At 38.1% G+C, this 12,296-nt stretch overlaps 1 protein-coding gene across 3 annotated transcripts in view; it reads right to left on the minus strand.

The window, feature by feature from the left end:
• The window catches only part of Otud7b (OTU deubiquitinase 7B), a 64,376-nt gene that overhangs the window by 37,240 nt on the left and 14,840 nt on the right, over positions 1-12,296 (minus strand). Inside the window, exon 2 of one of the 3 annotated variants that reach the window (XM_063252474.1) lies at positions 10,652-10,700. The exons of the other annotated variants lie outside the window; for them this stretch is intronic. The gene's annotated coding sequence lies outside the window, so the exon portion shown is untranslated. The remainder of the gene's footprint in view (positions 1-10,651; positions 10,701-12,296) is intronic. 3 annotated transcript variants of the gene reach the window in all.

The following is a 12,296-nucleotide window of genomic DNA, read 5'->3' on the forward strand; positions in this document are numbered from 1 at the left end:
TGGCTATGTGAAAGATTAGTACATTCACACCTGTGTCAGGCTAGAGCTTCCCATTTTATATCACCCTTACAAGAAGCTTCATTCATGCTCTGAGCAACTAAATGCTAATGATTCCAAAGGTATCAAATTTTTTCTACCTGCAGGGAAACTGCCGGCTCTTCAAGCTGAACACATAAAAACATGGGTTTTTCTCATCTGTATCCTTCACCCTTCCACAATTGCCTGTTTTAGGCAAATGGTAACACATCATTCCAAGTACTCAAGCCATAAGCCTAAAAGCCATCCTGTTATTTTTCTCTTGCCTTGTACTCACAAATAATCTTACAAATGCTTTCCACAAGCTACATCTCTTAAACATTTAAGTTTTTATAACTTGGACCTAGAAAACAGCTTCCTAACATTTCCTTTCTCTCTCCAACCTACTGATCATCTTCTACACACATTCACTGTGAAGAATTTAAAATATAAATGTGATAGTGAAAGGGTTTTGGCCCAGGCCGGATACTGTAGCCAGTAAAGCCAAGGAGCTTCTATCTCCCCCACCCTTAGGAATCTACCTCTGGTGCCAAACTAAGACCAATGGGCTACCTGTGCATCCCTAATGCCCCTTAGGTTCCACCCCAGGCCAAGGCTATTTATGTGCCTCACTCCACGTGTCCCACGGAGAGATCTCCGACCCCGGGGTGGAGATGGCGAGCCCCCCGGGGGGGGGGGGCGGGGGGGGTCTCTCCCTGCATTCTCAAAATAAAGTTTATTTATATTTCATACTTCTTATCTTCTCAGCCGCCGCCAGTCCTCCCCCACAGTTCTATCATATAGCAACATATTTTACTGTTCTAAATTCTTCAGTAACTAAGCCAGACATGGTAATGCACTTTTGTAATTCCAACACTTGGCAGCATGAGTTCAAGGCCAGACTGAACTACATAGTGAGAGCCTGTTCAAGAGAAATAAAAACATAAAAATTAAAAAATAAATTCCTTAGGGACTATCTTTATTCCTTTTTTTCATTGCTGGGACAAAATACTCAACACCCAAAGTTAAAGGAGAAAGGTTTATTGAGCTCAGTTTATAGATTTCAATTGATAATCAGCGGGTTCCAAGGGAGAATGGTGTGGAAGTGGAAAGCAAGGGAGCAAGAGGGAGGAAACACAACTCTTCCTGCCCTTTTTATTTTACCCAGACTGCTGGGATTAGGGCAGTGCCAATCCAATCAGTGGATCGATCTAGCAACTACCACCCTTAATCCTAGCATTCCACCATGAATCAATCACAAACTCTAGGTTCAAATGTCTCCAAAAGAGCCCCTTCTAAAAGTGCACAAGGCTTTGGCAGGGACATCCAGACACAAACCGTAACAGTAAATGAAGCTTAAAATCTAAATTTCTATATACCACAAACAAAGCTCTCCACTTCCTGATCTATTTCCCATTATTCCCTTCTTGTACCTATGGTTCCCCAAGTATACTTTATGCTTCCAACTTTGGTCCTTCGGAACATACCGTTCCCTTGCCAGGAATGACTCCTGACCTAGTAGCTAACTGTCTAACTTGAGTGCTACCTCATTTGCAAAACCCTTTCAGGCTTCCCAAGGTAAACTACCTACTTTCTCCCTGCTGTCCCCACTACATCTGTATGCCACATTCTATCAAACTTTTATCATATATATGCTATTTATATTTATTTACACGTTTGTCTCCTCGCTAAACCAGGAGCAAGCTGAGGACAAAAATTTTGCCCGGTTTATTCTGTATCCTTAGCATTCAAGTACCTAGCATACTAAATTTTTATTCAGATAAACTGAAGTATATGTATACAGTACCCAACTACAAACACATACACATACAACTCAGTCTTGTACACAGGCAAGTCTAAAAGTCTGGCTCAACTCAAAGACATTTGCTTAAGACTGTTATATGATTTTACATGCAACAGCTTTCTTTTCCCCAAAATTATTCAGCTCAGATTAATGCAGTATTAAAATCAATCTGTGTACACTAAGTGCCCATTAAGTACATAGTAACAGAGAAAAGTAATCTACATTTAACTACTGGTGAAGATATAGAAATGCCTGAGAGCTAGGAGTGGTGGCACATGCCAATAATCCTATGACTCAGGAGGCTGAGGCAGAAGGATCTCCATGAATTATAGGCCAGCCTGGGCTACTAAGCAAGTTCAAGGTCAGTCTGGAATACATACTGAGGGCCTATCTCAAAAAAAAAAAAAAAAAAAAAAAAGTTTTAAACCAAACACCTGAGAAGCTATGTACTGACTATATTCATCTATGACATCCCCCAAACCTTCTACATGTTCACTCTACAAAGCTCACTCTATACCCATGGTTCTGGATCCACTAATACATTAGAGCTTCCTCTGAGTCCTCTCCAAAACTGCTCAAAACCCACTGAAAAACTACAACATTCAAGACTCTGAAGAATTTTTGGGCTGGGGATGTAGCTCACTGGCAGAGCATTTGCCTAACATGTACAAAGCCCTAAATTTAATCCGCAGTATCCCCTTCAAACTCACACAGAGCCAGGTGTGGCGGCATATGCCTGTAATCCCAGCATTCTGGAGGCTGAGACAGGAGGATCACAGTGAGTTCAAGGCCAGCCTGAACTGCATAATGAAACCCTGTTTCAAAAGAAAAAAAAAAGAATTTTCAAAGGCCAGAGACTCCTCCACATTACTCATCAGCCCCAAGGAATCCAAACAAGGTGAGAAAGGAAACACAGAGGCTTAGCAATTTCACAAAAAATTCTGGATTATATGGGAAGGAGAGATGAATGAATGATTGGCAGATTGCTTTTGGTTAATAGAGATCCAACAAAACAAAATATAACCTTCTTTGAAAGAAAGAGATGTTACAACCCAGAAATAATAAGGTGGGTCCTACAGGAAGAAAAGAAGTGAAAATAAGTACCATGTTAAAGTTTCAGGGGTTATTTCACTTAAAGAGTCTAATAATTCTAAGAGGTCTGTCACATCAACTCCCTATCATACATCAAAATGCATTACTGCATTAGACAACATACTCAAGGCTGCACAGGTAAAAAGTGGTAGAACTAGGATTTTTATACACCAGCCAACCTAATCTCAAGAATCATATGCTTACGCTATACCATACTCAGTCCACAAATGAGAACACTAAGATAAAATGGGTGTTTCGCCCACATGGAAGTCCATTCTCATTTTAATTATGTCTTTCATCAGACACCCCTCCAAAATTACAGCAAAGGTGTCCTTTCCTAGGTAGGACACAACTGAGTAACTTACTTGTTTCCAAATCTCCAGAAAGAGCAATTCCAGACATTTACTGAAATTCTAATGTTACCTACCAGATATCACATTTCTTTCTACCACTCATTCTTCACAATCCTAGACTGCTGTTACGCTTTACATGTAGACGTCCCCTCAAAGCCTCACTCGGTCATGGGGGTGGGCCTTTCTAAAGTGGCTGAATCCAGTGTTTGTGATTTGGTCACTGTCTGTTGCTGGCATTGGCAGTGTGACTGCTACAGCTGTAGACAGCCTGCATACAATGTAAGGGACAGAAAAGGCTTGCTTTGCCCTTTTTCCTTCTGGGATCTGCTATAATCACCTTCAAGTGTTGCCCCTGTGCCAAGTCACCTTGCCTCGCAGCCAGCTGAGTATGGACTGAAACCTCCACAAACTGAGAGCTAAATAAACATTTCCTTTCTTCATTTTGGGTGCCGGGTATTTTGCTACAGCAACAAGAGGAAAGTAACCGAGAGAGCTGCTTTCTACTTTCCAGGCAACGTATACTCGGGAAATGTCCGCTTTTTTCCTCTAAATCAAACTTAAGAGTAGAAAAAAAATCACATGACTAACAACCTCCAAAACAACTTATGTGCTTACCATATATTACAGTGGATTATACCACTAACATCTCAACCCATGGCTTCATCACTACCACCAGATATAGCTTCCTTGCTCCCCACTTCTTTTTCTGAGATGGGTTCACTATACAGTCAGCCTGCCTTGCACTCATGGCAATCTTTCTACTTCAGCTTCCTAGTGCCAATATTATGGCCTGTGCCACCACCCACCCAAGATTTTCTAGTTTTGTCACCACATACACAAGGTTCCAGGTTCAATCCCAGCACTAGGGGAAACAATTCTAGTTTTACAGCAGGCCTACAAACAGCAACAACTTAATTAAAAGCCAAATGCTAGCAGATAAACCTTTTTTTTCTTCCAGTTAAGATAGCCCATGGCTGATTTCTCAATAAATTCAATTTTATAACTACAGCCTATGAAAACCAAAAGTTCTACTTAAGCTCTTAAAGATTGCTTTGTTTTTTTAAAGGGTCTCTGTAGTTCAGACTGACCTTGAACTTGCAGTGATCCTCTTGCCTCAGCCTCCTGAGTGCTGGGATTACAGGGGTCTGCTATCATACCTGGCTCTGTCTGCCCTTCTTGATTCCTACCTATCAGTTATTTTACTGCCATTTACAGAATCAGCATTCAAGGAAAGAAATCAGAAAAAGAGAAGATACTCAAATTACAATTTATCCATAAGAAACTAATTCACTTCATAATTTCTTCAGGTAAAAATATTCCTCAGCACTCGTTTTTTTTTTTTTTTTAATTCCCTGCCCCTCAACTTTACTGACATGTAACAAACAAGCAAAGACTGTATAAATTTAAGCTATACTGATATAGGGAAAATCATAGATGTCAAATATGCTGAGTTCGTGTTCCCTGAAGTCAAAGAATGAATTCTAAGAAACAACAGAGGTTAAGGATAGGAAAACTCATTGGAGCAAAGGGATGGGGAATAGGACTAGCTCCTAATATAGGAGGGGTTCTGGATGAGTCACCCAGCACTCCCAAGTTTTTAAAAAGCCAAAATTAGAGAACCCTGTCTTTTATAAAATTATATATTCACTTCAAAGAAAAATATTTTATTACTATTATCATTTTTTAAATTCTCTTAAGTTCTATCCATATAGTTTTGGTCATACATAAACCTCTTTGAATCCCTACTGACCCAGTATGTAAAACATCCACCTGAGATATGCTGTATTAAATACTGGTTTGCAATATTAGTTGCCCTTCTAAATTCACATATCGTAATTCTCCAACAATCTGACCAACAGTCATTTATTTAAAATCTTACAAAATGGTCACCAGGTACTACCCTTGGGCATGAGTATACAAATGAAAAAGATAATCCACAGTCCAACCTTTAAGGAACTCTAACAGTAGGAAAAATATAAAATTATTAGTGTCCACTAGGCAAAAAGAAGTATGAAGGGAAATTAGTTTACCTAAATGGATCAGGAAAACTCACACTTTCAGCTGAGTCTTTAACGATATGCAGGAGCTCTGCCAGGCTGGAGGACAAGAGTATATTCAAGAAAAAAATTAAGATCCATGATGTTGGCACCTTACACTTTAAAAAATCGTAAGGCATATGTAAACCTTGAACATACATACCATATTGCTTAGCATATAGTGGATGCCCAAAAATACTTGTAGTTGTTTCCTACTTGTTCATGTTAGTCCATGTAGGTAGATAAGTGAGAGCTATTTATATGTAAAACAGGCTTATAAATCACTTACTGATTTGAATCATTTATTGCTCTCAGATTTACACTACAAATATGAGTGAATATTTTTATACAGTTTTCTGTTCACTAAATACCTTCTTTTGTTGTAATTTTTGTTTAAAGAATTTTTACAAATAGTCTCATAGTAAAATTTTTAATTACATAAGTGCTTTGGGATTTTTCTTTTGATTAAAAAGAGAAATATACATACATAGAAGTTGATACAGCCCAAATGATACCCAGAAAGCAAGGGTATTCTGACGATAAAATCCAGAGTTTTATCAGTTCTCCTTGAATTTATAGCAAAATCAGATCAATATAGACATGAAAACTCCATAGGCTAATGACTTTTTACCACTGTACCTCTAAAAATACTATCCATGCTCATTTACACTGTCTCCCAGCTTATTACGTTTCTTCCCAACCCCACTGACCCCACAAACATACCTACATTTCCAAGTTAGAGTTAAAAAGCACAAACTTCAACCCAGGGTATCCTAAGCATTATTCATCTCTTTCATTTGTATAGGTTATACCTTAAACAGCTAACTACTCTTTCTTCTAGAAGATGCCAAGTCTCATATTTATAAAGCAAAATTAATTATGAGCATTATGAGCATTATAATACAAACTGACAATTCTAGTCTACCAGGGAACGTACATGATACATTTTTATTATTTACATAATTAACATTTCACATGTGGATCTTATGTGGGGAGGTATGGAAAGTTAAGTGTTTTTCCTGTATAACACTTAGACTTTTAGAACTACAATATCAGTCATCATTTCATTCCATATTCTCAAGTTACATGAGAAGAACACAGACCCAGGTGACATTAAGTGACTTGGTCAAAGTCACAGCGCTAACTAGGGGTAAAACTAGGTATAGAAAATAAATCTGTTGCTGGGCATGGTGGTACATGCCGGTAATCGCATCACTCGGAGGTTGAGGCAAAAGGATCACTGTAAGACTGAAGCCAGACTGGGCTACAAAGTGAGTTCAAGGTCAGCCTGAACTGCATAGGGAAACCCTGTCTCAAAAAGACAAAAAATAATAAATAAATAAATAAATTTGTTGGTCCATTCCAGTAATCTTTACTTGACTTCACATATATGACTAGCTCTCAACTTTCCATGTAATCTACTTTGTCTATTCACAAAAACTTTTTTCCCCTGCCACCTAGCTAAATTTTTACTTCTGCAGATGTATAACAAATAAAATGACATGTATCCAGGAAATCTGATCATTTAAGCAAACTATGTTCAGGAAAGGAAATCATCTATAAAGACAATCATGAAGGCATGCCAAAATCAAATCAAATTGTGGCTGCTACAAATACAAACTGGATTTGGAAGTATTCAATAACACTATATGCCTTAAGGTCTTAAGCTTGACAGCAAGCAGGAAGAACAAAACTATGTATTACAAAGGTAACGTGTCTTTTTCTTTTCTATTGATAGTCTGAATCTTCAACACATTTCTCATACACTATTGAAAAACTCACAGCCATAGCTAAATTTTGAACAGGACAAAACATAAAACCAAGAGAAATAATGTACCAAGTTTTAATGTTTTTTTCTTGCCGAAAAGTGTAAAGTTTGAAAGCATCAAAGCAATAACTTTGCCCACATTCATATTTATTGAAGTTTACTTGTGAAAAAGCTACATTCATTCCCCTTTCAGGAAGGGCCACCAACAGCACAGTAGCCCCTAGGTCACTGCAATCCCCAGATGAAAATTTAAATCTCCTAATCAATCACCTTAACAAGCACTCACTGATGACCCACTCGATGCCAGGCAGGCTGTATGTGAAAGGGATGTATCAGTCAACAAATGACCATCTTCTAGAAGTTCATCAAATGGACTAGTTCCAAAGAAAACCAAGAAGTGTACCATATAATTTCTAATTATAAAGGTTTACAGAGTATCAGGAACCAGACACAGGAAAAGATGAAGAAGAAAATTGAGAAAGGTGAAAGGTCTTTTCAAAATTCAGTGAACAATCTACTCTTTGAATTATAAAAACCATGTTCCTCATCAAGAATGCCTATCAGGGGTTGGGGACTTAGCTCAGTGGCTTAAGTGCCTACCTGGTAAGCGTGAGGTCATGAGTTCAATTCCTGGTACCAAAAAAAAGCGGGGGGGGGGGGGGCAATCATCAAAAGCTGTCTTTTCTTTTTGTTTTGTTTTGTACCAGGGATCGAACTTACGACCATACGCTTGGAAGGCAGGTGCTTATGCCTGCTGAGCTAAATCCCCAGCCCAAAAGCTGTCTTCTGATGATAACACCTAACCAAATATTTCAGTTAAAGTCATTGTTCAATCTTACTATTTTGTGGGGGAGGCAAGCAAGCACTTATCCAGAAAAATACTATTTTTATTATCTACTATATAAGATTCATATTACAGGAATATGGTTGAGCTCACCCAATATTTGGGATGAGTTGTTTCCTATGTAAACAGATGCTTCCAATAGAATGTTCTGTAAGCCTCTAAGGTCAAACATATGACAAATCCTGTTCAACTTTCTTGCACTGTTCAGACTGAGCTGAAGTAGTAACCCTTCACAACCTTATAGTATCATGCCAAGTTTTCAGAATAGCAGGTGTCTGTTTCTCTTTTTCTCTTCCACAAAAAGTGTGAAAGTATCAATTACCAAATAAGTTATCTGGTAAGTATCTCATTGCCCTCTTTCTCCTTGAAATTAATCCAAGAAAATAACCTATCAACAAGAAGTCCTGTCTCATTATTTTCAGTAATGGCGTTAGTGATAGCAACAATCTATAGGTTTGCAATTTAAAAAATACTTAAAATAATATATTATCTCATGCAATGACAAATTGAAGGCATTAAAAGGAAATATTACAGGCAACTGTCTCAAACATCAAAAACCAAACCCAGATTAACTGGGTTAAAAAAAAGTATTCTTGGAGCTGGGGATTTAGCTCAGCAGCATAAGCACCTGCCTTGCAAGCAGGCGGTCGTGAGTTCGATCCCTGGTACTGATAAAAAAAAAAGTTAAAAAAAAAAAAGAAAGTATTCTCAATTCTACCTAAGAGTCAAAAAGTTTTGGGGCTTTGTTTTTTTGTCTGTTTTTTGAGACAGGTTCTCACTAGGCAATCCAGGCTGGTTTCAAACTCAAGCAATCCTCTTGCCTTACCTTACCAAATGCTGGGATTATAGGCATGTACCACCCACCTGGCAAAAAGTTCTTTTTATTAAAAAATATATGTATATTTGAGTGGCATTAGGTGTAAACCAAAGTCACAAATTATTCCTTAAAGGACTGTATATCCAGGGGCTGGGGATTTAGCTCAGCGGCATAAGTACCTGCCTTGCAAGCAGGCGGTCGTGAGTTCGATCCCTGGTACCGATAAAAATGAAAATGAAAAAGACAAAAAAAAAAAAAAAAAAAAAAAAAAAAAAAAAAAAAGGACTGTATATCCTTAAATGATACACCTACCTGAACATCTATAAATGCTAAGACATACTCTCAATAAGAATTTTTTTTTTTTTTTTGTCTTTTTCGTTTTTATCGGTACCAGGGATCGAACACACGACTGCCTGCTTGCAAGGCAGGTGCTTATGCTGCTAAACTAAATCCCCAGCCTCTTCTCAATAAGAATTTGATATAAATTTTTATTAACCCAATTCCTTTCTCAAATGCTCTACTCATGTTTCAATGCTTAGTAAATACTCTTTTAAAGAAGGAATATTTAACAATGAGGAAGCTGTCCTGAAAACTGACAATTTTCATCAGTTATTCAGGTACCTTTTTAATGTTGGGGATTTAGCTCAGTGGCTCAAGCACTTGCCTGGAAAGCACAAGGTCATGATTTCAATCCCCAGTACCAAAAAAAAAAAAGCAAATATTTATATTTACTGCATACCTGTCAACTACCATACATGATCTATAGGTTAGACATATCCATGTAAGTCACCTCATTAATCTTATGAGCCATACCCAGATACTCCTCAGTCTCCAATACTAAAATGACTAGATCCCGAATACCAAAAAGTTATAATACAAGTTTGATCCCACCTGAATAATCTTTTAAAACTCAACTGGAACTCAATTCTTATCGGAACTATGCTCCTAGCGCTCAGTCTTAAGTATTTGTTAATGCTTTCTACTAGGTAATACTCATAAGAAACTCTTACCTGGGTTTAGAGGTGCACACCTATAACCCTACTTCCAAAGTGGCTGAGGCAGGAGTATCTCAAATTTGAGTCCTGCTTGGGCCATTTAGCAAGAACTTGTCTCAAAAAATAAAACAGCTGAGGATGTAGTCCAGTGGTAGAGTGCCCCTGGGTTTGAGCTCTAGTGCTGGGAGAAAGCAAGGGAGAAAGAAGAAAAGGGAGGGCAACCTTGTACCTGTTTTTAAACTGCTTACTCCAGAATAAACACAGATATGATGATCATCATAGATATGGTACATGATGGTAATAGTCATACTCCGCAACAGCAACTCTCTTTGATAAACAAACTAAATAATAAACTTAAAAAGCTAACAAACTGATTTCAGGTAAACAGGAAACCCTGGATTCTGATATTCTTCCCAATCTGAAAGTTCTTTTCTAGAATTCCAAATACAGAAAGCATTTTCTATCCAAACAAACTGTAGAAGGCAAATGTCAGCAGTCACAACAAAGCAGAGAACTGGGGAAAGGAAAAATAATATTCCAACTAGTATAACCATATTATAGAGTTGACAACAGATTGTTCACCTTTGTGACACAGGAAAGGACTTGCAAGTGAACAAGGAACTTTCAGGAAGCTAAGGGAAGAAATAAAGCTTTCCTGATTCTCAAGACACAAACACATCCCAAGACACAAACACAAATGTCAAAGCTATGATTAGGTAAACAGGGAGTGGAGAGAAAGCAGAAGGAAGAAAAGCATAATCAGGCAGGTGCGTTTGACAAATCAAGACAGGTTTCTTTCTTGGATTCATAAAAAAAAAAAAATCTTTAACAAAGACAATACTCTAGAGGCTGGGCATGATGGTGCACATCTATAATCCCAGCACTCTGGAGGCTGAGGCAGGAGAATCACCCTGCAGTGAGACCAACCTGGGCTTCAGAATGAGTTCAAGGCCAGCCTGAACTACACAGCAAGACCCTGTCAAAAAAAAAAAAAAAAAGAACATGCAATAGATGCAAATAATAGAACAGTTAACTAACAATGGTTGTAGACATTCCTTTTGCAATCTATCAGTGCTATATTTAAATCCCAGCTTATTTGCTTCTAACCTTGAGAACATCTCTGTGCCTTAGCAGCAACCTCATCTGACTATTTACCTATGGTATCTTTAGCACCTTAACCAGTACTTCAATCACAGTAATGAACAGCGGATAAGTGACCATAACAGTACCTATATTATGGAACTGGTATGAGTATAAAATGAGATGCCATAAAAAGTATCTAGTATAAGGGTCGGGGATTTAGCTCAGAGGCACAAGCACCTGCCTGGCATGTGTGAGCTTGTGAGTTCAATCCCCAGTACCAAAAAAAAAAAACAAAGTATCTAGTATAATTCAGGGTAAGTTCTCACTACTAAACAGTAAAGTTTTCTTCCCTTTACTCCTCAGCCAGGTGAGAAGTTATGATAGAAGAGCCAAGGCAGAGATGGGATGAGGCCAAGAGGTACACAGCTCAGCGGTGCAGAGTCTGCCTGTCAAGCACAAGGTCTTGGAGTTCAATTCCCAGTATTAAAAAAAAAAGGAGAGGGGCTGAGGATTTAGCTCAGCGGCATAAGCTCCTGCCTTGCAAGCACACAGTCGTGAGTTCAATCCCTGGTACGGATAAAAAAAAAAAGGTGGGATGAAGACTGCAGAAGCTAAGCACTAGAAGATGTTTATTGCTAGGGTCCTAGTCACAAAACCCAGCAATATTTAGTCTTGGCAGATGAAATTAAAAACAATGCCAGGCCCTTATAGTAGGAACATAAGAAATGTTAGCTTATTCAGAAAATGCTCTTTTGAATCTTCAGGAATGTTACTACAGAGAAACAAAACTGGCCTAACTACGTATTTAACAGCCAAATACAAAAGATTTTTAGACAGATACTTAACCCTCTAAAAATCTGCTACTAGAAAAAATATTCAATTGGGTCACACTACCATATTTAGTCTTCTTTTGAGATAATAAAATCTGGCTAAGCAAATTATTCTTAACTACAGACAGGGTAAATAATAAGCCTGGCAGTCCAAAACTCTAACTCCTCTTACTCCAAGAGACTAATGATCCAAAAATACTGACAGCTTTTCCTGTTACTCCAAGAAACCTATCTACTCACAAGAGGGAAACTATTTCACCCTCAAAATCAGGAGTCAAAAGAGAATATATATTTAAGCCCAAAACAGCAAAGAATTCTTTTTTTCCTTGAATATAAAAAACTGAATCAGGGGTAGGGATTTAGCTCAGTGGCCTAAGTGCCTGCCTTGCAAGTGCACAGTTGTGAGTTCAATTCCTGGTACCAAAAAAAAAAAAAAAACCTGAATCTCAGAAGAAGACAGCGTTAAGGAACCCAGGCCACTGTTACTTTATAAGCATGACAGAGACAAAAATACAAACTTAATGTGTAAACATAAGGAAAACCTGGCCCGAACTGAAACAGCTTGTGGTTAAATCTCACTATACTGTGGTCTTTAACTTCCCATTTTAATTTCACTGGCATCTGCTCTGTTTTTAACCACTCACACTGCCTCCCAAGTA

This window comes from Cavia porcellus, unplaced genomic scaffold (genome assembly GCF_034190915.1).
Source record: "Cavia porcellus strain 051 isolate PalLab524CR breed Dunkin Hartley unplaced genomic scaffold, mCavPor4.1 scaffold_1, whole genome shotgun sequence".
NCBI classification, from domain to species: Eukaryota; Metazoa; Chordata; class Mammalia; order Rodentia; family Caviidae; genus Cavia; species Cavia porcellus.